Source organism: Watersipora subatra, chromosome 2, assembly GCF_963576615.1.
Source record: "Watersipora subatra chromosome 2, tzWatSuba1.1, whole genome shotgun sequence".
In the NCBI taxonomy this organism is placed as follows: Eukaryota; Metazoa; Bryozoa; class Gymnolaemata; order Cheilostomatida; family Watersiporidae; genus Watersipora; species Watersipora subatra.
The window spans coordinates 72,838,118-72,865,123 of NC_088709.1; the positions used below are offsets into that span (position 1 = coordinate 72,838,118).

At 34.0% G+C, this 27,006-nt stretch overlaps 2 long non-coding RNA genes across 2 annotated transcripts; both read left to right on the top strand.

The window, feature by feature from the left end:
• Nucleotides 1–2,544: 2,544 nt before the first annotated feature.
• On the top strand, nt 2,545–19,371 carry LOC137387676 (uncharacterized). Its single transcript, XR_010977936.1, has 6 exons — nt 2,545–2,660; nt 5,201–5,257; nt 7,011–7,067; nt 9,076–9,208; nt 13,679–13,792; nt 19,306–19,371. It is a non-coding gene; the product is annotated as an uncharacterized lncRNA (long non-coding RNA).
• Nucleotides 19,372–19,379: 8 nt separating this feature from the next.
• Nucleotides 19,380–23,619, top strand: LOC137387677 (uncharacterized). Its single transcript, XR_010977937.1, has 2 exons — nt 19,380–19,443; nt 22,913–23,619. It is a non-coding gene; the product is annotated as an uncharacterized lncRNA (long non-coding RNA).
• Nucleotides 23,620–27,006: the final 3,387 nt, after the last annotated feature.

Genomic DNA, 27,006 nt, shown 5'->3' on the forward strand with positions numbered 1-27,006 from the left:
CTGTGGTTTTTGTATCTGTTTTTGTCGTTGATGAGTTATGCTAGTAGCATTGTTTTGCTGGAGTCAGTGAGCTATGTATGCTTTAATAGTAAAGGAGAGTATCACAACAGAGCTGAAGATGAGAGGCATTTAGTGAATTTTAGTAGACCAAGATACATAACTTACATTAGACAACAGATAATTACTTATGTTGATGATATTATAGCTAATTCAGATTTACTTTTTTTTTCATTAAACCGACAAAAAATAGCAGCACTGACTCTGATGGTAGTGAAAGTAATATTTTTGTAAGATTAAGAAATATTGAGGAGGATTGTTTTAGCTTTGTAGTGATTGTACTTTACATCGCTTTATCAATGCACAAAAAAGTTATAAAAACAAGCTGAAATATTGTTTCCAAGTCTATTTATAAAAGCCTTTTATGAAATTTTTTTATATCAAATATTCCAGATTTATAGGTTCATAAAATTATTGGTATGAAAATGAAATACAGATCAACAACAAACTATAGGGCTCAGCAAACGTTCAGAGTATGACATAGCAGAACGGTAGAACCTCAGCACATTTGCTATTACGCAATTTAGACAGAAACCGGTAGCCACTCCCAAATTGATTCATTATACCAACTACCTAACTGTATATGTAGAAGTGAAAGCATTAGCTCTTGCTACTATGCTTTTGAAATGCACAAAATGCCATTTATTTGCGTTGCAATTAAGTAGCTTGGCTATCTATCACAAACAACTCAAGAAAACATGTTTTTCAACTCTTAATGAAATTTTTGCCATAAAATTTGGCCAATATCTTATAATTGAGTTATATAACATCTATTATAGATGTTATAAAACCCAATAATAAGATATTGGCCAAATTTTCTGGTACAATAATAATAATACATTAGTTACTTATTTGGCTTCAGCTGTTAGCCAAACCTAAAAAAACAGCAACATATATGGGCTAGGGGCGCTTATCGGATTCAATCATTAGTATTTACAAGTTTGGATTAAACCAAACAATGTTCTTCTGTTTTTTAGGTGTGAGCTGTCATCACAAACTTGGAGAATGATTAAGCTAGGCTCCTTTTTAACTTCCCAACCTTTCATAAGTTTCATTATCTTTTTAGACAGCCGTTGCCTGTTCAATTAGAACTCCTGGCATTCAAACTGTGGTTCATTGTTCAATTCTCAAATAAGCTCCTATGGATGGCCAGATCTACATCAACCTCTGAAATGTTCTCTTAGCCAATGTTCTCCGCTAATAACTGTTACTTGTTATTGCTATAATAGTTCAAACAGATTGTGTTGGCAGAAGATTGTTCCATCTTACGGTAGTTTTCAATTATTATCATGTATGTTTTAATAGGAGTTGCATAATTTCCAATTAGTGATTTTAAATGTTTTTCAATTTGATGAATCCAAACATCTATATTTAGAATAATTGTGATTAGAAATAATCACTGCCAGAGCAACGAGCTATGGGGATCAGTGAATGTCCAATTTGGCGCAGCAGACCCTCAATGCGAGAGTAATTACGTAATACCTATGGAGTGTCTCCAGCTGGGCAAAGGATGAGAGAAATTAACAGCAAATGACACAGCAAAAGTGTAGCAGTGCCAGGCTTTGATAGAGACACACTAATTAAGGCAATGCCATTTCACTGTCACTCTGAACTTTGACGTTCTTACTTACTCCAATGCTTTTAGTAAAAGGCTTTCAATAAATTTTAAAGATCTTGTATTTACTCAGATATCATATATATTAAACTGAAAAAGAAAAGATTTAACAAAAGTTTTTACTGCCGCCTAATGTAGCAGTGTTTTTAAACTACTGTCATTGACAATCAGTTAGCCATGATGGATTAAGCATGCCGATAGCTTGTGAACTGTATACTGTTTTAAAGCATTGCAGAAAGCCCTGCAGTCTTAAAATAAATTTCATAGACATACCAGATAGGTGAGCCTTCCAGAAAGCATTTAAAAAGCATTAAAAGGCACCTATATGCTTCAAATATATTTTTTTCTAAAGCATTTTATGCACTATGCAAATATTGTTTTTTAAATTTGTGCTCAAATTCATCCCCACTTTCATCATTGCCTTTTGAACTAATGATTTGGCAAGTCTCTTGCAGTTATTGTTTTAAAAATATAATGATATATTGCATATATATATTATTGTGCACATGGTAGCGTATAAATTAAAACCATCAAAAATTTACAAATCCTGTAGTGAAGTTTATCTTATCTTGAAATTATCAGTGTGGCACTCCTTTGTCTGCGCATGCTAAGCTGAGGCCGGGTTCAGACCCGGGACAGCTGCGTAATCTCGACTCATTATGTATCCAACAGCTGGAAAGCAAACAAATTGTGTAGCTGCGTATGGGCATCAAATTAATTTAATTGCGCAAATGACGACATTTCTTTCTGTAGGACATAATAGTCGCGCACTCTGAGCTTGTAGTCCATGAGCGATCGCTTGCATAACAGGTACTCTGTCACACGTGTCTTAGATGCCATATTGGTTCGAACCAGGCCTAAGTAAGGCTGTGAATCTAACTCATTCCATCTCGTTACAGTCAGGCTTTTAGCTTTAGTTTCTGATTTAGACGAACAAGGATAGGCTAAAACTCTATTTAAGAAATAGGACAGATAGTGGAGGTAGCAGGTATGTGTGCTTATGCTTTAGCTCTGGCTTACCATGCACTTTGGAGATTACATTGAACTAAAGAATTTATGGTTGTCACTCATCCAAAGTAACAAAAAATTAGGACTTTTATTAGGAGTCTGAATGATTGTAGCCTAACATTTATTTCATATTCATGTTTTTAACGCAGTCATTCTGACTTTATATATGTGTTAGTCGTATAACAACTGAAAAGCAGAAAATCAAAGAAGAGAAAGGCTGTTATAAATGCTTAGATATAAAGTTATAGGGAGCAAAAAATATGCAGGTACAAAAACCCACCTGACCGCGCAGGCCAAGACAACATATGTAGTTTTAAAAGCTGAAGATAACTGTAGAAATGTCAAGTGATTTGCAAGAATTGAGAGTCGCTATCCTTGGTAATGTTTTCGTAGATATGGATTACAGAAAAATGTTGTCTTGCTAACTTATTGCTAGATGCATGCTTTACATTAAAGCTTCAAGGTCGCGAATGATAAGTTTTTCAACTTTTTAAAGATTTCAAGGGATTCAAAAATGTAAAGCAACTGTTTCAATAATATGGTTTACAGAAGGATGTTTAAGAACTGAATAGTGAAATGGTATATAATTTATATTGTAATATTCATACAAAAATTATTTCTGTACCATATGCTTATCAAAGCTTCCATTGCAAGGCAAAAGTTAGCAGTAGTTCATTTTCCAGTATAGAAATTTAGGACGAAAAATGGATGTAAAATGAGCAACATTGTATAATGCTAGAAGTACATGTAGCATCAGCTTTGCTAACAAGGCTTTGTGAAGGATATTAGATACGCATGACATGAGAAAAATCTTTTACCATGGATGTTTATATTATTGAATGATATTATTAATATTCCCAGTTGCAGTTATTACTTAAGAGAAAATGACTATTTTGCCATAAGCTTAGCTTTTGAACATTTTTTTGATTGGCTAATCAACCATGATACAGATACATGCAAAATAATTAAGCTCTCTGTATACACATTAATATGCTAGTTAGCAACAAATTTGTGTGTAGCATTAGCAAAATCAATGACTAAAATTTGCTTTATAGTTTTCCAGTGGGCTGCAGGACAATTTTTGTCTCTTGTGAGCTTTAGCTTTCAGAGTCAGACATTACCCAGTTCAAGAACTGAAGGTCATAATCTAGTAGCTAGCATTATTTAACCATCCATTTGTATATAGCTGAGGGTATGGCATTATGTAATAGCATGGCTGGTGGTTGTTTAGTTCAGGCTAATCCCATCGGCCACTGTCAACACCTCGCTGGCACTTGTTACATGTATTACTCATGCTTCTTTGTCTAATGGTGCGCGTACACTGGCCGATTTTGTCACCCATTTTGTCGAGCACAGACCAATTTGATGAGTCGGTGTCGGCATCGGTAGGTGTGAGCAGAAAGATCGGTGTTGGTGCTGATTTGAAAGTCGGTGTCGGTGAATCCCAGCAGCTCATCAGCCAATCATAAGCTAGGAGCCTCTGATTAAATGAGCCTAAGCTTTAATGGCAGTTCTAAGTTTATGAAACGAAAGGGCTAGGTTTAATGAGAGGCTAAGAGACTGTCATTAAACTTTCCCTAGCGCTCTTTCTGATAGTGAGCTTTTATTTAAATTAATTAAAAGTGAATAGCCAGTTGTATGACTACTACTAGTACTACTACTAGTTCTACTACATGTACTACTTTAAAGGAATTTGCCGGCCCTTACTTGGCACGATCTAAATTATTTCATACAGAAATAAATTGAGTGTGATTTTATTCAAGGTTTTATTAGCGAAGGAAATTTACTAGCCGAGGAGCGTACGGCCATTCGCTCTGTCTACTAAGTGAGCGTTGCGCCCTTATATACAATAAAATTGCCCGTTCCGGCTAACGGAACCGAGGAGGAACACCAGGTAACAATGTTTAAATGGCCAATAATTAGGCCCGCTAGTGCGTTGATATGACAACATAAACGACGACAATTGATAGCCTAACGAGTAACAAGGCTATAATAAAAAGGAAAACACATATAATAAAATATTTATAGACATAAAATATATACAAACATAATTACATATAATACAGACTGTCAGAGCTCCGGCAGCTGATCCTGCCATCAACAATGGCATCAACAAAATCTAATCGTCATCGGAAGATTCCATTCGGCATTCAGTAGTTGCTTCTAGCGGTAGTAGTAGGAGCAGTAGTAATAGTGTAGTACTAGTATATAATTTTCCACATCAAACGCGTTGATTTTTATGTGTACTCGTCTTTGCGTGGTTGGGTGAAGGTCAGAACGGCGAAGCGCTGTGATTGGCTGTTGGTACCGAAAAAGTGGTTTGATCGTTGCAATGTAAAGGGGAGTCGGTGTCGGCACCCATACATGAAATGTCTGAGGTACCGGTCTGAGTCAGGGTATTGGCACCTAATCGGAGTCGGTCCTGGCCAGTGTAAACGCACCATAACTTGTGATGTACTGTCTAACTGGTCTTGGTCAACATGAATGCATGCTCACCATCAATTGTCTTTTTTTCTGTAGATTCTGCAATCGTGTTTCGTAATGATGCTATGATGCCTGACTTGCTTTTGGTTGCAGGTATGTACTGACAAGATAAAACAGTGTGACTCTTTTTTCAATTTTATTTTCAGGGTTTAATTATATGGTCTACAATATTGATAACAACTGTGACTTAGTCTTTAGCTGAACGCCCTCTTTTCTTGTTATTTTGTTACTGTTACTCATGCCAACAAGAAATTTAAAAATCATATTGTTTTAACTAATTATAATAGGAAAGGGTGGAGTACTATTTAAGATAGCGTTTTTCTGTAGACCCACATTACAAAAATCATAATTAGCAATCAATATAGCTCTGGTCATGACATTAAAATGGACATTTTTGTGGTTTAGTGTCATGCTTAGCCTCTGAACATTGATTTCAATGTTTTCCAATGTTTCTAACTTGAAAGTTTTGAACTCTTGAGATTACACCATACTGACCCTCTTATAAAGCTTAACCCTGTCTATAACAAATATGATTTCATCTAGTTCTTAATAGCCTAGCTGACTAACCTTACCCACACTGTGTAGTACTGTCCTGATTGTATTGTGGCTGATTTTTGTTAGTACAAATTAGGGTTTGGCACTAGCAGTGAAACTCACTGAAAATTCATGGGATTATCTTCTCTCAAATCTTGTAATTAGAAAGTTTGAGTATTTTTATCTTGTTGGCTAGAATTTAGACTGCTGCGTGTGAGATTTGGCGCTTGAATTATTTAAACAGAATGGATTAATGCTGGGTTTACTGGGACTGAAAGATGTGTGAAATTCAACAACCAGGCTTGCTACAACTAATGCAACTATGGAAATAATTATAATTGCATTTCAATATCATGATGACTAAGCTGGTGTCTTGTAATAATTTAGGTTGTACACATAAAACACCATAGATATAGCATGTTTCAGTCAGTTCTACTAGTACAATTAAATATGACATGGAGTCGTGTGATGTTTTTATAATTTTAGTCTCCATTCTTCTTATTTGAGGTTCTGACGCTTGTCGCCAATGTTTTTGTAGTTCTACCTGCAAAATGATAAAAAGCTATTTTCACCTGTAAAATTACAATTTAAGTATATATATTGAACAATACTTAAATTGTTCTATGTACTCGAAGAAGAGATAGAGATAAGGTTTGAGTGATCAAAAAAGATATATGTGTATGCAGGGACAAGAACACTCCAGATAACCTAATCGCAAACCAAGAAAACCTCTGTAGTCATAAAAGCCGAAGAAACTGTAGAAATGTCAAGCGATTGGCAGTAGTCGAGAGTTGCTATAATTCATAATGCTTTGGTAGATATGAAATACTAAATTGTTTTTCAGCAAGCTTAGCTTTTGAACCATGATACAGATACATGCAAAATAATTAAGCTCTCTGTATACACATTAATATGCTAGTTAGCAACAAATTTGTGTGCAGCATTAGCAAAATCAATGACTAAATTTGCTTGATAGTTCTCCAATGTGCTGTGGGACACCTTTTGTATCTTGCAAGCTTTAGCTTTCAGAGCCAGACATTACCCAGTTCAAGAACTGAAGGTCATAATCTAGTAGCTAGCATTATTTAAACATCCATTTGTGTATAGCTGAGTGTACGGTATTATGTAATAGCGTGGCTGGTGATTGCTTAGTTCAGAGAAATGGCTAATCCCATCAGCCACTGTCAACACCTCGCTGGCACTTGTTTACATGCGTTACTCGTGTGTCTTTGTCTAACTTGTGATGTACTGCCTAATTTATCTTGGTCAACATGAATGCATGCTCACCATCAATTGTCTTTTTTTTCTGTAGATTCTGCAATCGTGTTTCGTAATGATGCTATGATGCCTGACTTGCTTTTGGTTGCAGGTGTGTACTGACAAGATAAAACAGTGTGACTCCTTTTTCAATTTTATTTTCAGGGTTTAATTATATGGTCTATAATTTTGATAACAACTGTGTCTTAGTCTTTAGCTGAACGCCCTCTTTTCTTGTTATTTTGTTACTGTTACTCATGCCAACAAGAAATTTAAAAATCATATTGTTTTAACTAATTATAATAGGAAAGGGTGGAGTACTATTCAAGATAGCTTTTTCTGTAGACCCACATAACAAAAATCATAATTAGCAATCAATATAGCTCTGGTCATGACATTAAAATGAACATTTTTGTGGTTTAGTGTCATGCTTAGCCTCTGAACATTGATTTCAATGTTTTCCAATGTTTCCAACTTGAAAGTTTTGAACTCTTGAGATTACACCATACTGACCCTCTTATAAAGCTAAACCCTGTATATAACAATTATGATTTCATCTAGTTTTTAATAGCCTAGCCGACTAACCTTACCCAGACTGTGTATTACTGTTCTCATGGTATTTTGGTTGACTTTTGTTAGTAAAAAGTAGTATTATACTCACTGGAAATTTGGGAATTATCTTCTCTCAAATCTTGATATTTAAAAGTTTGAGTATTTTTATCTTGTTGGCTAAAATTTTGACTGCTGAGTTTGAGATTTGGCACAAGAACTCTTTGAGCAGAATGTATAAGTGCTGGGTTTACTCCACTTGAAAGATGTGCAATATTCAGCAACTATGCTTGCTATGGACTAATGCAACTCGGGAAATAATTATAGTTGCATTTAAATATCACGCTGACTATGCTAATGTCATGTATTAAGTTAGGTTTTACAAAAAAAAACACCGGAGATGTAGCATGTTTCAGTCAGTTCAACTTGTTCAATTAAAATGACATAGAATGGTGTAGTGTTTTTATAATTTTAGTCTCCAATCTTCTGATTTGAGATTATCACGCTTGTTGTCAATGTTTTTGTAGTTGTACCTGCAAAACAAAAGAAAATTATTTTTCATTTGTTTTTACAATTTAGGTATAAGGAACAATACTAACCAAAACAGTAAATAATGCAGTATCTCATCAATGTTAGCCCTCTGAACCCTCACAGCTGGTATTACGGAATTGCGTAAGCTGTGGCAGAAACCTTAATGGCGGAATACAGGCTTCCATATGGTTCTGTTTACAAAATATGTTTTTAAGCAACAGCAAAAACTAATAAAATTAATTCTTTCGCAGGATGTTAGGTTCTAAATTTCACTTCCATTTGTAACATTTTTCACTTATCTTTATCCACTTCTTTCATTATAATAACACATTTTATTAGAATGATATCGCGAAACAATCAAAATGACTGTGATACAAATGTGGAATTTTATGATAATAAATATAAATTTTCAGTATATTTTGAGTCATGAAAGGATGATGAGCGTGCTATGGATGAATATTATCTGTAAATGTTTAATGAGTGTTTAAAATCGTGCGAACCTTTATAGTTTTAGCCCGAATAATGGTGACATACTGTTTTTTTTCTGTTTGATGACATCTGCTGTAGGTTGTCCGACTTTTTGTACTGCTGTTTCACCAAATATCATTGCATTGTTAGCACGTTTAGATATATTTGGTAAAAAATTAATAACTTCGGATTGCTGGACATATTGTCTAGGTTTACTGACACGCATTGATTAGATCGAGCGAGGATCAACGGGTTAAAACTCGGTTTCGTATCATGGATTTTTACAAGTTTGTATTTATATTTAACAACTATGATATTATCTTACATGTATTTACATAGCATTGTCTAATTTATTTGAAAATTGGAGCTTTAACTAGCAAATGTGGTTGCTGTCTAATGACACAGGCTTGGGTAATATTTCATACCAAGGGTTAGTACAAAGCCATTTGCATAGCTATTCATCCATAACATCTCGTGTATTGCTTTTCATTTGACCAGCACTTTATGTATTTCTATATCAAATTCATTGACATACAAACCGGTGGTGACTCACGGTTCTTTCATCTATATAGGCCTGGGCGGTCATCAAGGTCCTCTTCCTTGCATTGTCTTCCGGAAGATTTTGGCGATGAGTAGATCATAAATGTCAGTTGAACGCTTCTTCCCTGTCATTAGACACGTACCCAACCTAATTTTGAACAGCTGGTAAGTCATCATTGACTACTTGACTTGATGGGCTTTGTACTTAATGACCTCCCATATCCTCTCAACACATTAGTCATAACTTATAATAAACTTTCATGGGTAGCAAAATCATAAATGATACAGAATTTGAAGCGAACACGAGTCAATACCCAAACCGAGTCAATACCCAAGCCGGCTATAGGAAATCAATTGATTCTTCAGAAGATTGTGTCAGTCTACCCCAAACCTTCAAAATAAATATATTGATATATATATATATATATATATATATAACAATAACCAATGAATAGATTTAAGAATTCAAGCAATTTATGTTTACACAAATTCTGTACCATTCACTATCTCACTACCCACTTTCGCCTTGAAATTCTAGAAAATTAGAGATGCGAGCTTGCAAGGTGGTTTTTGATGTATCACTAAATGCCCAAAGATGCGAAAGGCCAGTTACGGAAACTACATCACGTGGTTTTCCCGTCAGGTCTGCTTCAGATTTGTTTTAAAAAGTTTGGCTGGAAATGAGAGTATAAGCAAATCGAGAAGTTTCCAGCCAGGAAGAGATGATTTAAAAATTAAAATGAAGAAAAAATAGAATTAGCTCTAATATAAGATCAGAACATTTTTTTCAAGATTTTTTTATTAAGCTGAATTCAGTTATATTAAATTTATACTTTAAGTTTTTTTATGCGATGCCACAAAAGTGTAGCGTACCAAGCGTGTTGCATCAGGTCTCTCTCTCACAATCATTAGTGCTATGATTCTCTGAAAGGTAAGAACTCCATACGGTATGCTACTGTATGGACTGCTGCATACTGCCACTACTCAAAATTATGTTGTGCATAATACTGCTACATTTCAATGCAGACCATAACCTTTACATAGGTATTTGTAGCCTTGGGGGCATGGGTATAGAGTATGAATAGATAAAATCATGTATTTTTTCATTGTAATATCTCTTATTGGTAGTTTTTTAGAGGATGGCAACACAATAATTTATCTTTAGTTAATTTATATAAAAAACATTTTTGAGATAGGACTTTAAGAAAATTAACTTGCGAGCTTTAGTCCCAGAATGCGTTTTGCTCTCATATCAGACATGACTGTACAGTAGGCGCTGCTAAAATGAGATGATCAGTTCTAGGAACGTTTACATGATAAGGATTTTTCATTATAAGAATGTTAACATACATGTAAATTGTCTAAACCATTTCAGGACCTTTCCAAACTCACTCATGTGAGAATCCGACTTACATTCTTTTGAATGTATTGGCGGTGCCTTAACTGTATTATTGGTTTTCATCGACAACTTTTCATGATCAACCTCATTGGTTTAATAGACCATGATTGTGGTAAATTGACAATAATTTGATGAAGAGCGCATAGTTTGACGCGACAGCGACTTACAACAATTGACTAAGAAAAAATAGTTTCACTATAAAAAAGCGATAGTACCTTTTCGTCATCTATTCGTTCTTAAGAGCTCAAGATTGCAACTCCAACTCGTGACATTCAGATGCACCGACCAATAGCCTTAAAGTATTTATCAACAATTGCACTGCTATATGTACCTATTTTCTGTTCCGTTGTCTTTTCAGACAAATTATCACAAGAGTCAGAATGTTATGGAAATTGTATGTATTATATGTATAATGCTTTATGTACAGTGTTGGGAAAAAATCTTTGTCTGCCTGTTTAAGTAAGTGTAGCACTGCAATAAATTCATCATAATTTGGAATTATTTTGCACTGCATACATAAAACCCTGTATCAAAACAATCCTAATGAGCTGAAAAATAGAAATAACTAGATTTTAAAATTGCCAAATATCTTCTATTGTATCAACCGCTGCCTACTAATTCACACTGCATACCAGAAAATATGTCATCGCAAATTTCGTTATTATCTCTTCTTTAATTATTTTCTAAATTGAAAATAACGGTCTTGTACTGTTATGGGCCCAGAAAAAAGCCATTGGGGTTGTTTTGCATTTTAATATTTTATCTGGTAGCCTTTGCAGACTATAACCATTCTGCAGCCTTAGGCATGCTGTGAACAAGCCTCACGAGCGCTAGAGTGTTCATAATCTGAAACCAGCAATCATGTTGGACAGCTGGTTTTTTCAAACGCCTTGATCGTGGTAGATCTTTGGTGGTTTGATGCTGCATTCATTTCTTTACCACTTAATTTTCTTTAGATTGAAATACTCTAAGCTTCTTCGCTATTTTTCTATTGCTCAGATTGCCCATCGTATGCAGGCGAATGATGAGGTCGTTGACACATTTCTTATCCATGGTTGATGTTGACGCTGGTATGAATTCTGGGATCTCTAGCTGTTCTTCTTTTAACAAGCAAAACTGTAAACCTTTGCTGCACATGCTGTCCAACAGGATCTCTATTGTTGTGATAATATTCCACTTGAAAATTAATAATGTCATATTGCGTTTGAAAATGAGTTAATAAGCACTGATTCACATTGATTGGCCTAAAAATGATTATTGATCCCTGATTAACCGTAATTTTATTACTGATGGTGTCAACAAGATCTAATGTTAATTTACTTTTAAATGATGCATGGTTTGTCAGGGTTCAATCCCTCTACATGACTACTACAACAAATTTACCTAAAATGGGCAGTGAGGTTTGATGTGGACAAATACTTTGTGACACCGCTGTATGTCGCTTTCTTTTCTCGCAGGTGTGGCGAGACAGACTAACACTCAAATCAAACTTTAGAACTCGCCCGATGATACACTTTAAGTTATATGGAGTTTTTTACGCGGTACGAAGCAAAAACTTCACAAAATTGCCCGACTTTTTCTAGAATTTATGCTATAGGATGTATATGTTATAGGAGCATCTACTTTACTCTAAAAGACCATGTGAGTTTGTGAGGTACAAATATCATGTTTAAAGTGTGCAATAGCTCCCATGTAGGATACTTTTGCTCCCTCATCACTAATTGAACTTGAAAGTTTATTGTGTATTATCCAATTTTTATCACTTTTAGCCTTGCTTGTCCTCTAGCGCAAAGCCGACCTATTGCTCCTAGATGTGACTCTGCCACTTATGGAATAAAAGTGCAAGCTGAGTTATCAGTAAAGATTTTGACAGAACTGTTCATGAAGTGAGTGTGAGAGTGCTTTAATTTCAATGCTGTAGTTTATCCCATTTTCTTTCCACTTAACATGGAATGTTTGATTAGTACGATATTTTAGGCAGTTTGAGGCCGCTTGTTTTTGGGACAATGTTTAATTATGACTGCTGATGTACTGGCGGTTAAGACATTTGAAAAGCTGATAATGGTGTTTTTATAAAACCCTGACAACAAATTCAGAGTAATTTTTTGCTTTGTAGCATATTTGACTCAATAGAACAAGTGTTATCACTGAAGCATTATCTTAAGGTGAAAACAAATTAGGCGATAATTAGAGCGATATTGCGTTAGAGCTAATCTGTTAAAATCCACTCAGCATGTTCATGCAGAGTGATAAAGCTAGAATTTCTCTACACAACTTTATTGCTAACGAGATGCATTTCGATTGGTTAGTTCTTACCAGAATGTAATTTTACGGCGGGTAATTATTTCTTACCGATGTTGAACAACGTACATCAGCTCCAATTTTCTATTTTGTTACGAAACATCTTCAGAACGAACACTCAATTGTTCATGAATTTAATAATAGCACTCCCAGTTCTGTCCATCATAACAAAATTAAAAAAAATCCGAGAAGAAAACCAACATCCGGAGTCAATCGTTGCGCCGGTTGACCATCTTGAGAATGGTAAATATTTAATATATTAAATATGAAAAACCACTACAAAATAAAATATGTATAAAAAATTGTAAAAAAAATACAGCTAAAAATACAAGAATCGTTTTTCTTTTGTCTTGTAGTGTAGGCAGTGTACACTCTTTGAAAGGGAGATAGGTTTAATAACAAATGTGGAGGTTGTTTATGTTGTAGCCTAGACGACGACATTTTGACTGGCCTAAATTTATCAACAACTCCGAAAAAACTAATGATACGGATTTTTATTGGCCGTTTTTGAGCGTGCCCATTATATCATTTGCTAGTAAATCGCTCAAGTGTGTTTATGCACGCACCAGCGATATCTTCGCCCTCATGACGCTTGCAATAAAATCGCCTAGTGTGTTTGGACCTTAAAAGCTCCTTGCTATATTTTCACAAAAGGCGAATATACCTAAACCTATACATATACTGATAAGGTAACTTACCTCCTCAAATAAAGTTGGCGTTCATTAAAAAGATGGCGCTCGATTTTCAAAGCAATCTCCTGATGTGGTCCCAAATAGCGGTGCCAATCAAATCAAGGTGCATTCAAATATAGGTTTAGCGGTAGCTCACTTTCAACATTTTTTCCAATACAAAATTGAAGGTGGTCAGAGACTCTGTGCATAAAGTCCTCATCAACTTATTTTTTATACAATGTTAAGATCTTTGTTCTTTTGTAGAAGTTGTTTAATCTGGAGAACGAAGATGAGCTCACCACGCAGAACTATTGTTCTTTAATCATGTTCTCACAGAACTAATCATATTGGCCTACAAGTGTTTTGAAAAACTGAAGGGTAAGTTGATGAGTCCTCTACTTTTTGTAGTCCTAATCTTCTGATAATTAAATTGGGCTTTGATGACTAAAGTGAGCTCTAGAGACTGCAGTCATTACATTGGGTAGTTCGCTACACTAAAATACTATAGCACTGACAATCCGCAAAAACAGTAAAACAATAGTTATGAAGCAAAATAACCATGTATGGAGTGGCATGTACAATTGATATTTAAATTGTACAAATACAATATCAAAGTATTAAAATATTAACCATTTTTTAAAGATTGAATGTATTTCTTAATGAGTGTAGCCTGGGTTTTCCGAATGGAAAAAGTCTAAAACACAATCAGATTTTGGTCTAGTCCATTAACTGAGTGCGTACAACAGGCTGCGCAGTGCAGCTCAGCAAAATGTACGCTTATAACCAAGAGCAATGCGCTAAAAAATCTTTGTACAAAACATTTCTTATTAGTGAGTAGGCAATTAGTTAGCCGGTCATATGTGTACCTAATAGGAAAAAACTAATCGCCATCCTGCATCTAACTAATAGAAAACATGTTAACAGCCAACAGCGACCAAAGTTTTTTGAGAATCATTATTTTTGTTTTTACAGTTTATTATTGCAATAAACAGCTGTGTTAGACCTTTACAGCTACCAAGGTTTTAGAAATGGGCAATAAATAAACCTTTGGAAAATGGACTACTGATTGCTACATATTGTATCAGCAAAAGAGGATGAGAACCTGACCAAGCTCATACTGCAACACACTTTTTAGATTTTTTGTCGGTAACATTAGGCGTAAAACCTTCTGCTGATTAATGTGTATGTTAAAAAACTCTGATAGGCGGTGTGGTTCATAAATAGGGTCATCTTAATCTGAGGGCACACTTCATTGGTGAAAATTAGGTCTTTAATAAGAGCCATCACATGTAGGACAAATTAATGTACCAAAGTCTGTTCTATTCTAATAAAAAGTGTATTACGTTATTCAATAGAAAAATGATATGGTAATGATGCTACCACTACCAGGCACAATAGCCTTTTGGCTTTTACTTTGAAACAATTTTTATTTACCCTTCATGGCCACAATGTTTGCGCTTTAATTCTGGAATTGTCTGTTTGTGTAATAATGTTCTATCTACCAATCTTTCATACAAATAAAAGTGTCCTCAAGAACCCTGGCCATCATTTTTAGCTGTTTTTTATGAAATCTAGAGGCATTTGAAATGTTCTCTCTTCCAACAGCGTCAATAATTTTTTAACCTTGTCTTAGCATTTTACAACATATTGAAGGGTAAAGTAACAATTTGTTCAAAACTTCATGAACTTGTAGTATGGCTCTTACTCTGTTTTGTTTACACTAAGCCTGCTTATAAAAATGCTGATGAAATGCAGTTGCATTTAAGTTCTGCATAAATTGTCTAAATTGTTTTTATCACGGCTTCATTAACAAATTAAAGACTTGGTAAATTTTGATCTTGCAGCCATTTTTCCTAATTGTGCACGCAGTATGATGCTCAATTACAACAAGGCATGAAGTAAATGTAATACGAAGCAGTTTTTGCACTGATTTCTTATGTCTTAATTTTATGTTGAAGCTGTTTCAGTGTGAACTCTTAAACTACCAATAGTACAGCTCGTTTGGCAATGTGCTTCTGTATGGCCAAGGTCTGCATGATGCGGCTTTAGCAAGCTTTTGTACAAATTGTTTCCGATTACTGATTAATTAGTAAATTATCTTATTACATCTATACCTGATTGAAAAAAGCTATTATTTGCATATGTTGAGCAAATAAAAATGCGTTTACAACCTGAGCATAGTTTTGCTTTGCAAAAACTTGTTTTATGAAATCTTCTTACTGATGACCAGTAATTTCAGAAGCAATACAGCCATAAATGGTTACTAACTTCAGATCTATAGACTGAGCAACTTTATTGAGCAATAGTACTAATGAGAGTAATTATGTTCATCAGATTAATTAACATGTAAACTAATAATATTCATAAATCATCCGACTAGAGTTTTGTGCTTACCTCACAGTAATTTCAAAATGGACGAAAAGTGGTCCCTCTCACTCGACAACTCGTTTGTAATATTTTTGGGGGCATGAACTAACATAAAAACTTATGCTGACAAACTTGCTATAAAAATATTGTTAATAAACAATTGGGGTGTAAAGTTATAACCATTTATACACTCTTTTAGAAATTAAGTTTCACGAAACACTTATGTCGCGGTAGAGAGATCTATTTGGTAGTAAAGGAGTTGAAGTTATCAGCAGGTAGATCATATGGGTTGCGGTCACAGAAACCATGGTTAAGTCGCAAATCACGAAGTTGAATTATTCGACTTTGAAGTTGCACCAACTGAACTTATAATATTGGTAACAAATTTTGTAACCTGTAGGTCTGGACCAATCAAAGAGTGATCTTTCTGAATCTGAAGTCAGTTTAGCCAATAAAAGTATTTTACCATCGAAAAAAAACTTAAAACCGTTGCTATGCTAAACAAGAAGTACTGAAAAATGGTGTCCGCTAAAAATAATTGTTTCTTTTTTGCCGATTTTAAAGGTAACTTTGACATTTTGGACGCTTGTAATGAGTACTTTGGTATTCTAACTGATGTCAAAAGCAGTGAAAGTAAAGGGAGTGTGGTGATATTTTCCTAACGATTCTTACAAGATTACTACAATATTTAATAATAAGAATAATTATTCAATTTTTATGAAATTATAATCAGATTTAGTTATGAGAATAATTATTCGAGTTTGCAAGGTCGAAGTATATAGTGACCGATGGTGTGCAATATGTTACTGTTGTTAATTTTCTAAAGATTTGGTTGATGATTTGGGTGTGCCCAATATCGCGATACAATCAAGCTGTTTTTAATATCTGCAAAAATAAGTAATACACTTTCTTATAAATATACAGCTATTTCTTTGACAACCAGCTAAAATCTGTTTAGATTTTTAAATTCAGCATAGTTTTTTGGATCCAAGTACAGAAATCTAGATAAATATCACAATATCTTGATATTGGTTGCTATGTCGTTTTGAAATGTAATCAAAACTTTACATTGGTTTTCGTTTCTCAAACTTTAATACCAGTTTTCTTGGAACTATGTTTTTGCACTAATGGTAAACGTGCTTCAGTTTTTTGATATATAATCTGCTGTAATTAGGCTAGAATCAAAATTTTGTTTGCTAAATCTTGTAATCCCGACTTACCATGAATTCTGTGATCATGACACATATTAATAGTTAATGCACTGTTTGGAACTTATAGTGCTATTGTAGAACTACAATAAAAAATATGTCATCACTAACAGAAATTAACTACCAGTTTTGATTTTGTATAGGTGTCTTGTTTTCTATTAAAGATTTTAATGTGTTTGCAGGACAAAATGAAGCAACTGCAAGAGGTTTATTATATAATTTATTTCAAATTATGTTCTTATGATAGAACTTTCCGTAACAAACTTTCATTTGGCTAATACTTGTATCCATTTTTGACTAAAATAAGTCGAACCAATTTGTTTCACTCTTACTACCTGCCCTAAATTGGTGCAAATGGTCATCAGAAATGTGCTTTCTTTGCGCTGCTAAAATGGCCCATTAAATGTACTTTAACTTGATGAAAACTCAAATATTGGTTAATTATTGGCCTTTCCAAAATACCGTAAAATACTCATCTGATTTGCATGTACGACTTAGCTGCCCAAGTTGTCAATGCATGGTACTGGAGCTTGTTATCATTTTGCTTGTTGAAGGTTGACTTGCAACAAAATTTCATTACGGTTATTTGGTATCAAAAGATTCACCATGGCTTACTCTGCTGTGTTGTGGGTGCAAAATATGGAGAACTGTGATTACAAGCTCTTAAAAGCTAAAAAAGAAACAGTTAATCTCCGCGATCCCGAAACCGCCGTAGATTGGAATCAATTCATTTCTCTGACATAGTAAAATAATTTGGTTATTGTTTTGACACGTGATCTTCTCACATGAATTGTAAGTTCCGTAAAAGGCTCAATATAAAACTTCTTGTAGCACTAGTTTATGACATAAACTTTGGGTTTCGCCAAAGAGCTCTTACCAAATATAGATGCTCGCTAGTTTACAATTTTGTTTTGGGTTGATCTAATCGTCTAGTCGCAATCTGATCATGTGACCCATGCTTCCTGCCAAACAGCTCGCATAATTTCCGCAGCATTTTTTGACTATCACAGGTGACCAACAGGCTTGTCATGCTTATCAGATGATGATATGCATTCCTTCGAGCTAAGGTTAAAAATTAAACCATTTTTTACGGTAGGTTTTGAGATATCAGTGCTCAAAGTGACATCAATACAGTGATGAGGAAACAGATGCTTGAGGACAATAGACATCGTTTCATTGAATGCGTGAAGTGTAATTGTGAAAATATTTGAATGAATGAGGTTGCATGAAAGTGTAAACAGAAGCCATCTTGTTGAGCTACGTTCCATTTGACCCATTTTTGGAACGGGATTCTAATCTTCGGCAATTTCGTGATGGCGGCGATTAACTTTTCGCTTTTGAGCTTTTAAGAGCATGTTATCACATTTCTACATATATTGCACATGCAACACAACAGAGTAAGACATGGTGAATCTTTTGATACCAAATAACTGTAGCGTGAATTTTGTTGCAAGTCAACCTTTAAGCATTAGTAATCTTTTAGAAAAATGACAAGATTTTCTTTTGGAAACATACCTTTCAAGCAACAACGGTATGCGAGTGCCACTGTACGCAATTTTGATTAATATTCTTAAACTTCATAATCATTCTTAGTATTGACTAAGTATTATTGCTTTTTAGTTTGTGTATTTTCTTATGTAATTATTATCTGTGAATGTTTAGCTGAAGCTTGTGCAGAGCTGTCATCAACAACAATTTAGTTGAATGTCATTTACTAGTTATTCCGTTTTACAAATTGGACTATGCCTTGTGAAATAACTGCTTTATTTTAATTGTGTATACAGATCCTATTCACCCGTGCATGTTTATAGTTGTCATGTTCTTGCATTCTGGTTGCCTGTCCACTGACGATAGCACTTGTACAGACTATATGTAAGCATAGTGTCTGGGATAGGAACTGAAACTCACAGTTAAAACCTATGGTGACCAGCTCTAAACTTTACTTTGCAATAATATCTAAAAGCCAAGTCCAGATCAGGGTCAGACTACTGACTATCAATTTTACGAATGAGTAATTGCTTTTGAAATACCACTTCAGTATTTGAAGTCCTTTTTTTAATAGGATATGAATAAGTTTTTACATTGCTTAACTCGCGTTCTTCTATTGCCTACAAATCACAATGGTGACAAATATCAAAGCTGGGATTGAGAGTCATAAGCTAAAATATCAGATGCACTTCTGCTTGCTCAGTTTTTTCTTTTTTTGCAGCAAGCAATGAGCTTTCAATTGATTAGCTATGAAAAGAGTTTAATTTAAATCGGAAAATCATTCATTCAAAAAATGTGATATTTCTATTTTGTTATTACTAATTGCAGGGTGTTGCTATAACATGTTCTGCACCCACTCTGGTGCTAGACAAGTTATCTAAAGAATTGGCGATTCAAAGTTACCAAAGCTTACATATTTGGGGAGGTTTCTGGTCAGAGGAGAGCGGACAAAGGAACTTAGTGAAGGTAAATTAGGGTGTCAAAACACCAAAATATTGAGTGACATAGAATGAACCTTGGTGAAAAACAACATTTTTTAGATGTATTTTACAAATATTGAGATGAAAAATTTTGTGCTAGTCCGAAAATTTCAATAATATGTATTTGGACGATGTATCTAATAATATGCAACAAGCTATAGCTTTTTTTTAACTCTGAATGTCACTCGTATTGCTTAACTTGCATTTTTGTACCATTTACAATCTCTGTTTGTGAGAAATGTACCTTTTGTTCCAAATCATGTTCGGCCTGTCATAGCTGTTTTCTGTAGTCACCATTCAATATTCGGGATAAACGGGGACCAGGGTCTTTTGTGGACAGTGAAAACCCACAAAATAAAAAGTAATGTTTTTAAGTATATACATAAATAAGCCAAACTTTAAGGCCAAAACACTTCCATTGTTTCATAAGCATAATGTATTTGTTTCCTATGTGAAAAGTAAACTTAAGTTCCTTTCATTGACTTTTAGGTCATATTTTAACTTAAATCCAAGTATTTTAACTCAAATTATGAATTTTTTGTAGTATGGGCATAGGTCAGATTTTTATCTGGTTGGAATAGCTGTACAGCAAATTTTGCTATAATGTACATGTATACCTATTATAACGCAAATTCCTCTCAATGTAAAGAATTTATGTAAAGCTTTTGTTTGACCAACATAAGTAATGCCATATAGGGTAAAGTGTCAAGTTGGTGAAAGTTCCCAAAATTATTAACAAAATTTTCATAGTTGTCCTTAAAAATATCGCTTACATTCTTGCCAAACTTGAGCAATGATAAGATGCATAGGGTTTGCTATTATAGATACCAATACATTGTTAAACTAGTTTGTCATTAGAGATTGTCATTTTTGTCCAAAATATGTAAAATGATTCGCCTCGCAAGAAATCAGAAATATTTGAAGGGGATCTATCAGTGAAAGCTTTGGAGTGTTAATACAGACGGTTTCCTACTTACGAACATTCGAGTTACAAACAACGGTACATACGAACAGGTCTGCGCGTATATTCATCGATAATACCGACGGTATTACCGACTTATTAGCGGCAGAAAGAGGCGCTACATAGAAGCATCACCCAGCATCCACCTTCCTCTGCCCAGTCCGTTGCAGTGCATAAGTGCGTGAACGTATCTCCAGTGCGCAAAGAACTTTTTTATTTTTCTTGTATGTATTATAAAGGAGTTTGCCGACCTTTACTTGGCACGATCTAGACTAATAAATAAAAAGAAGAGAGTGTGTGTAGTCCCATTCAGCTTTTTTATTAGCGAAGGAAATTTCACTATTTGAGGAGCGTACATCTATCTGCTCTGCTCAAATAAATGAGAGCGCTCCGTTATATTCAGTAATATCAACTGTTCCGTCCTAACGGCAAACGGTGAGAACACCGGCTAACAAGGTGAATAAATAGGACCGCTAGCGAGTTGGTATGACAACAATAAAAGTGACGATAAATGATAGTGTTATAACATGATATCAGATATAACAATAGCATAACGAGTGAAACAACGGTATAATAAAAGGACAACACATAAAAAAGGACAACAAAGATAAGTTCTAGCATAACGATTAAAACAACGATATAATAAAAAAGGACAACACATACGATCAATAAGAAATGCTGTGTCATGGCCCGGCGTCCACCACAGTATTCTCTCCATTTTATTAAAAAGTTTTTTCAGTACAAACCAATTTACAGGTTACTTATACAAGCCTTAAACATACTAATATAAACCTTCAATATACTTATATACATGTAGGCCTTAAGCATAAGTTATAATACAAAATATAGCACTGAAGCAACTTACGAACAAATTCACTGTACAAACAATTGTTCGGAACGTAACTCGTTCGTAGGTTGGGGACCGTCTGTATACCAAGCTAAATGTCATGATATCTAGTCTCATCAAAATCTATCTTGCTCCCAAGCTCTTCCCGACGATGGATAAATGATAAGTCATACAGACACTGATTTTACTTTGTTAGCTAGCCGCAACAAGTAGCAGTCGGTCTCTTGTGGCTTTTATTCATCTCACCTTCTGTTTGATCTCCAAATTCATGTTTACTACCTTCAAAACTGAATGTTTTTTAATTGTCAAATCAGTTGATATGAGCATCAGAGTTAAATTTTTTGCTGAGCTAGAATTTATTTTGGTCATCTCAAATAGTCTACGAAGATGAACTGTTATAAACGAGCGCATTTGCACAGACATGCTAATGGCAAAGAGTAGCTTTATCATATAAGCAGAGACTAAATGGTGTAAACAAAAGCTGAAAATCTGTTTTAATAGAAACTTTTAAACTATTTAAAGAATTTCAATAATGTCTATATAATTAATGATTAATGTATAATCCTAAATATTTAGGATTTGTTTGGAGTGCACGAGAGGACAACTCTGCTTTGCAGAGTAACCTGGCAGTAACCCTATGCTTAATTTGTACACGTATGCATTGCAGTGAAAGGCATATTCATACACACCAACCTTACAGTGTTAAAGGCCAACTGAATGAAAAGGGACTTTTATACAATTCATAGTCAATCTGTGCATGGAAAAAATTGACCGTGTAGACAGTTAGGAATTTTACTCAGCTCAAGATTTTGAATCAACTTGGCTTGTACCAACAAATACCCTGGCAGTGTAGAGTGCTGTAAAAGATTATCAGTTGCAATAATTATGCATTCAAATATTGCAAATTATTACAAGGTTAATTAGCATAGTTTTTGTAGTGTCAGTCTAGCAAGGTAAATGTTGCAAGTTCAAATCCAGCGGGATGCAATATTTTTCCATTATCCAACGGTGGCTTTATATGGACAGACACGGTTCTCATCACAGTACAGGCTGAATGTGTAAAATTTTGTAGATTTTGGTGCATTTTGCTTAGAAATAAGAGGAATGGTAACGCTGTAATTATTAGTTTGTAAAATAAAGCTTTTCTTAACCCAACTATTCATTACATTTTATATTTAAAAGATACATTCTTACCTAATAGTTTGACAAAAAAGCTTTAGCTTAAAAGAAAGCATTAATGATAATGTTTGTTGTTTTTTACTTTTATTGAGTTAACTTGTGTTAACAACATTGAAACAAGAAGTTTTTAAAGCTTACTAGGTTAATTTTTTTTTAGGCAAAACATCAACATAGTGAGAACTGCAATCTCTTTAGGGCAAACATAATTATGCAGAGTTTCAGTAGGAAAGCATCTTCTGTGTGACCTACATTTAGTACAGCCACCAATATAGCTAGCTGCAAAAGCCTACTCTCCAAGTTTCTGGCCAATCTCCTAAGCGTTCTAAAACAACATGATGGAGCACACTTTTTAGTCAGTATTGTTTTAAAGCTGGTTTGATATCTTGGGAAAGTCTGTAAAATGAGTAGTGTTCAACATTCTCCTAATTTTTAACTATACTAACAGGTTAATAACTGGTTTCTTTGCAGGTAGAGCAGCATATTTACCAGTGGAGGCAAAGTGGTCTAGATTGCCTAACCTTCAAACAACAAGTTGATGTTCAATTTCCAAAAAGGCATCCAGTGACTGGAATGACATCCAACCTTAAAGTTCTTTCTGTAGCTGGGCGTGTCTACAATCAGCAAAGTTCTCTTGCGAATCGCTTCTAAGATCTCTAGCTAAAATCATATTTTAAACGTTGTGCAGAGCCATTAGTTACAGCTACCACAACTTCACACATTATACTCGAGGTGCCAGGAGATGGTCACACAATTTGCAAGACAATTATAGAGCTCAGTGTTTTGAAGCTCTACAGCTTTATTTGACAGAAATAAAATAGTCCACTTTTGTTGATAAATTTTTTATGGTTCTTGTGAATGCTTTGATTTTTAATCTTTTGGTAATGTAACAGCTGTTTGGCCTGCTTTTGATAGGTTGCTCCATTTGCACTAAAGACTTTTAGATTTATACAAACTCATTGTGTTTTAAGAATATTTTATTTGTCACCGTTGCACTCACTTGAGCAATTTGTTTGACGTACTTATATTGAGCTTTCCTTTTCTGTAAACTCAACTCCTTGACGGGGTTGCTTAAAGAGTCAATTTTTTTCCTTTTGAGTAAGTTTGGGCTTTTTTTAAAGAAATATGCTGACCAATGTTGATAAATGCGAGTTAGATATACATGCATGCAATCTGCACAGTGTGTTCAATGTTACTGCATGGTTTCATCGAAAGCTCTTATCTGAAACCTTTTATAATCCAAAGGGCCCCACATATGCTATATTTCCCAGTTTTGCCTCAGTAGCAATGAATTGACTAAATCAAATTGTATAAGTAATAAATGTGGCCACAGGTATGCAAATCTCCCATGTTTGACATTTATGTTTTAAAAATTGGGTGTCTCTGACTCTACCAGGCATATTTGGCAGCATGAATATATGCACTGTTTTAATTAATATACGTTTTAAAAGTTTTCTATTTGACAACTAGGATGGTTTCAATACCAATTACTTGATGTCAATACCATCCTAGCTTTTATTGCAACTTATTACAAATTTTTTTAAATGGACAAAGTGCTTGTTTTTGCCATGCATGCCCACTAACAAGCTATTAAGGGAAAGCATAAGTTTTCAATTTTATGAATAATATGTATGATAAACTTTAGATCAAAGCACACACAGATGTGCCTGCAAATCGGTTTTCTTAGGTTCTGTTGGCAAAATCCCTGAAATGGGGTTTCAGGGATTAGTTTGCCTTTTTAACCAATTGATAGAAAATAAAATGATACAATAAAGGTTCATTACAAGTAAAAAGAACCAAACTAAATATCATAGTTAGCTAAATTTATATAAAAAGAAAAGAAGTAGAGCTTGGAAATAGGACTATCTAATTCAAGATAAAAAACATAATAGGAGGCCCTGAATTTAATGAGAAGATAACTTCTCTTGCAAAAGAGAAGACAACTCAGAATTTTGTATAAAAATTTTCAAATTTTACGCTAATGGGAGGTCCTCCATTTCAAACTACAGAGCCTCCTAACCTGGAAAATTTTCCAAAATGTTGAACTCTCCAGCAAAATTTATGCAAAATGCAAAATAGATACGTATGCGATCAGCATGACGAGTAGAGTTGTTTAAGCATGTTTCTAGCGAAGCCTCCTATCAGAAGCCTCCTATTATCCGAAAGCCCTATATCGTGGATATATTTTCCAAAGTGGCCTCCTATTCAATCTAATTTGACTATATATATATATATATATATATATATATATATATATACCCATATTTCCGAGTTAGGAGTTGAATAAATATATACCAGTTAGGAGGTTTCGGAATATAAGGGATAAGGAGTTAACGCAAATATATATGGGTAAGCCTCCTATATGGTCTAATTTATCTACATTGTAGATATATATATATATTTATTCACCTCCTAATTATTATATATTTTTATGGAAATTTTAGGAGAATATGGTATCATACAATATATATTCATCGCCTTATCATACTTTGTATAAATGCATACTAGAAAAACTGTCAAAACTTGGAGAATGTCTAGATGGTTGTTGTAAATTACATATTAATTGGAAAGTAAAATAATTCATAACTCAATGAGTAAGCAAAAATAATGATTACCAGTTAGCAGATTAATTGCTACAAAATACACATAAATTAGAACGTTACCATTGTATATATGTAATAGTTACAATGGAAACATTACATAGCATGACATAGCTTACATACCCTTTGGTAAGATGCCATAACTTATATCATTAAGGAGTTTGCTATAACTTGTTTCTTTTAGAGGCTGCTCTGATTTACATATATTAAAGTATGTTGCTATAACTTATAGATCACTTGAGAAATTGCTATAATTTGAATTTCACATAGTTGGTAGCAATTATCTATATATCAGTGAGGAGGCTGCTATAAGTTATATATTATTTAGGAGGCTGCTGCTATTTATAAATTGCTTTGGAGGTTTCTATAACTTACATATCATTGCAGAGACTGCTAGGAGTTACATATAATTTAGGATGTTGCTATCTCTTATAGATCACCTAAGACCTTGCTATAATTTGAATTTTCCATAGTTGATAGCTATTATTTATATATCAGTTGGAGGCTGCTATGGATTATATATTAATTGGGAGGCTGCTGATATTTATATATCATTTAGGAGGTTGCTATTACTTACATATCATTGCAGAGGCTGCTATGAGTTACATATAATTTAGGATGTTGCTATCACTTATAGATCACCTAAGACCTTTTTATAATTTGAATTTTCCATAGTTGATAGCTATTATTTATATATCAGTTAGGAGGCTGCTATGGATTATATATTAATTAGGAGGCTGCTGATATTTCTATATCATTTAGGAGGTTGTTATAACTTACATATCATTGCAGATGCTCCTATGAGTTACATATAATTTAGGATGTTGCTATCACTTATAGATCACCTAATACCTTGCTATAATTTAAATTTTCCATAGTTGATAGCTATTATTTATATATCAGTTAGGAGGCTGCTATGGATTATATATTAATTAGGAGGCTGCTGATATTTATATATCATTTAGGAGGTTGCTATAACTTACATATCACTGCAGAGGCTGCTAAGAGTTTCATATAATTTAGGATGATGCTATCACTTATAGATCACCTAAGACATTGCTATATTTTGAATTTTCCATCGTTGATAGCTATTATTTATATATCAGTTAGGAGACTGCTATGAACTATGTATTAATTAGGAGGCTGCTGATATTTATATATCGTTTTGGAGGTTGCTATAACTTACATATCATTGCAGATGCTGCTATGAGTTGCATATAATTTAGGATGTTGCTATCACTTATAGATCATCTAAGACCTTGCTATAATTGGAATTTTCCATAGTTGATAGCAATTATTTATATATCAGTTAGTAGGCTGCTATGAATTATATATTAATTAGGAGGCTGCTGATATTTCTATATCATTTAGGAGGTTGTTATAACTTACATATCATTGCAAAGGCTGCTATGAGTTACATATAATTTAGGATGTTGCTGTCACTTATAGATCACCTAAGACCTTGCTATAATTTGAATTTTCCATAGTTGATAGCTATTATTTATATATCAGTTAGGAGGCTGCTATGGATTATATATTAATTAGGAGGCTGCTGATATTTATATATCATTTAGGAGGTTGCTATAACTTACATATCATTGCAGAGGCTGCTATAAGTTACATATAATTTAAGATGATGCTATCACTTATAGATCACCTAAGACCTTGCTATAATTTGAATTTTCATAGTTTATAGCTATTATTTATATATCAGTTAGGAGGCTACTATGAATTATATATTAATTAGGAGGCTGCTGATATTTATATATCGTTTAGGAGGTTGCTATAACTTACATATCATTGCAGAGGCTGCTATAAGTTACATATAATTTAGGATGATGCTATCACTTATAGATCGCCTAAGACCTTGCTATAATTGGAATTTTCCATAGTTGATAGCAATTATTTATATATCAGTTAGTAGGCTGCTATGAATTATATATTAATTAGGAGGCTGCTGCTATT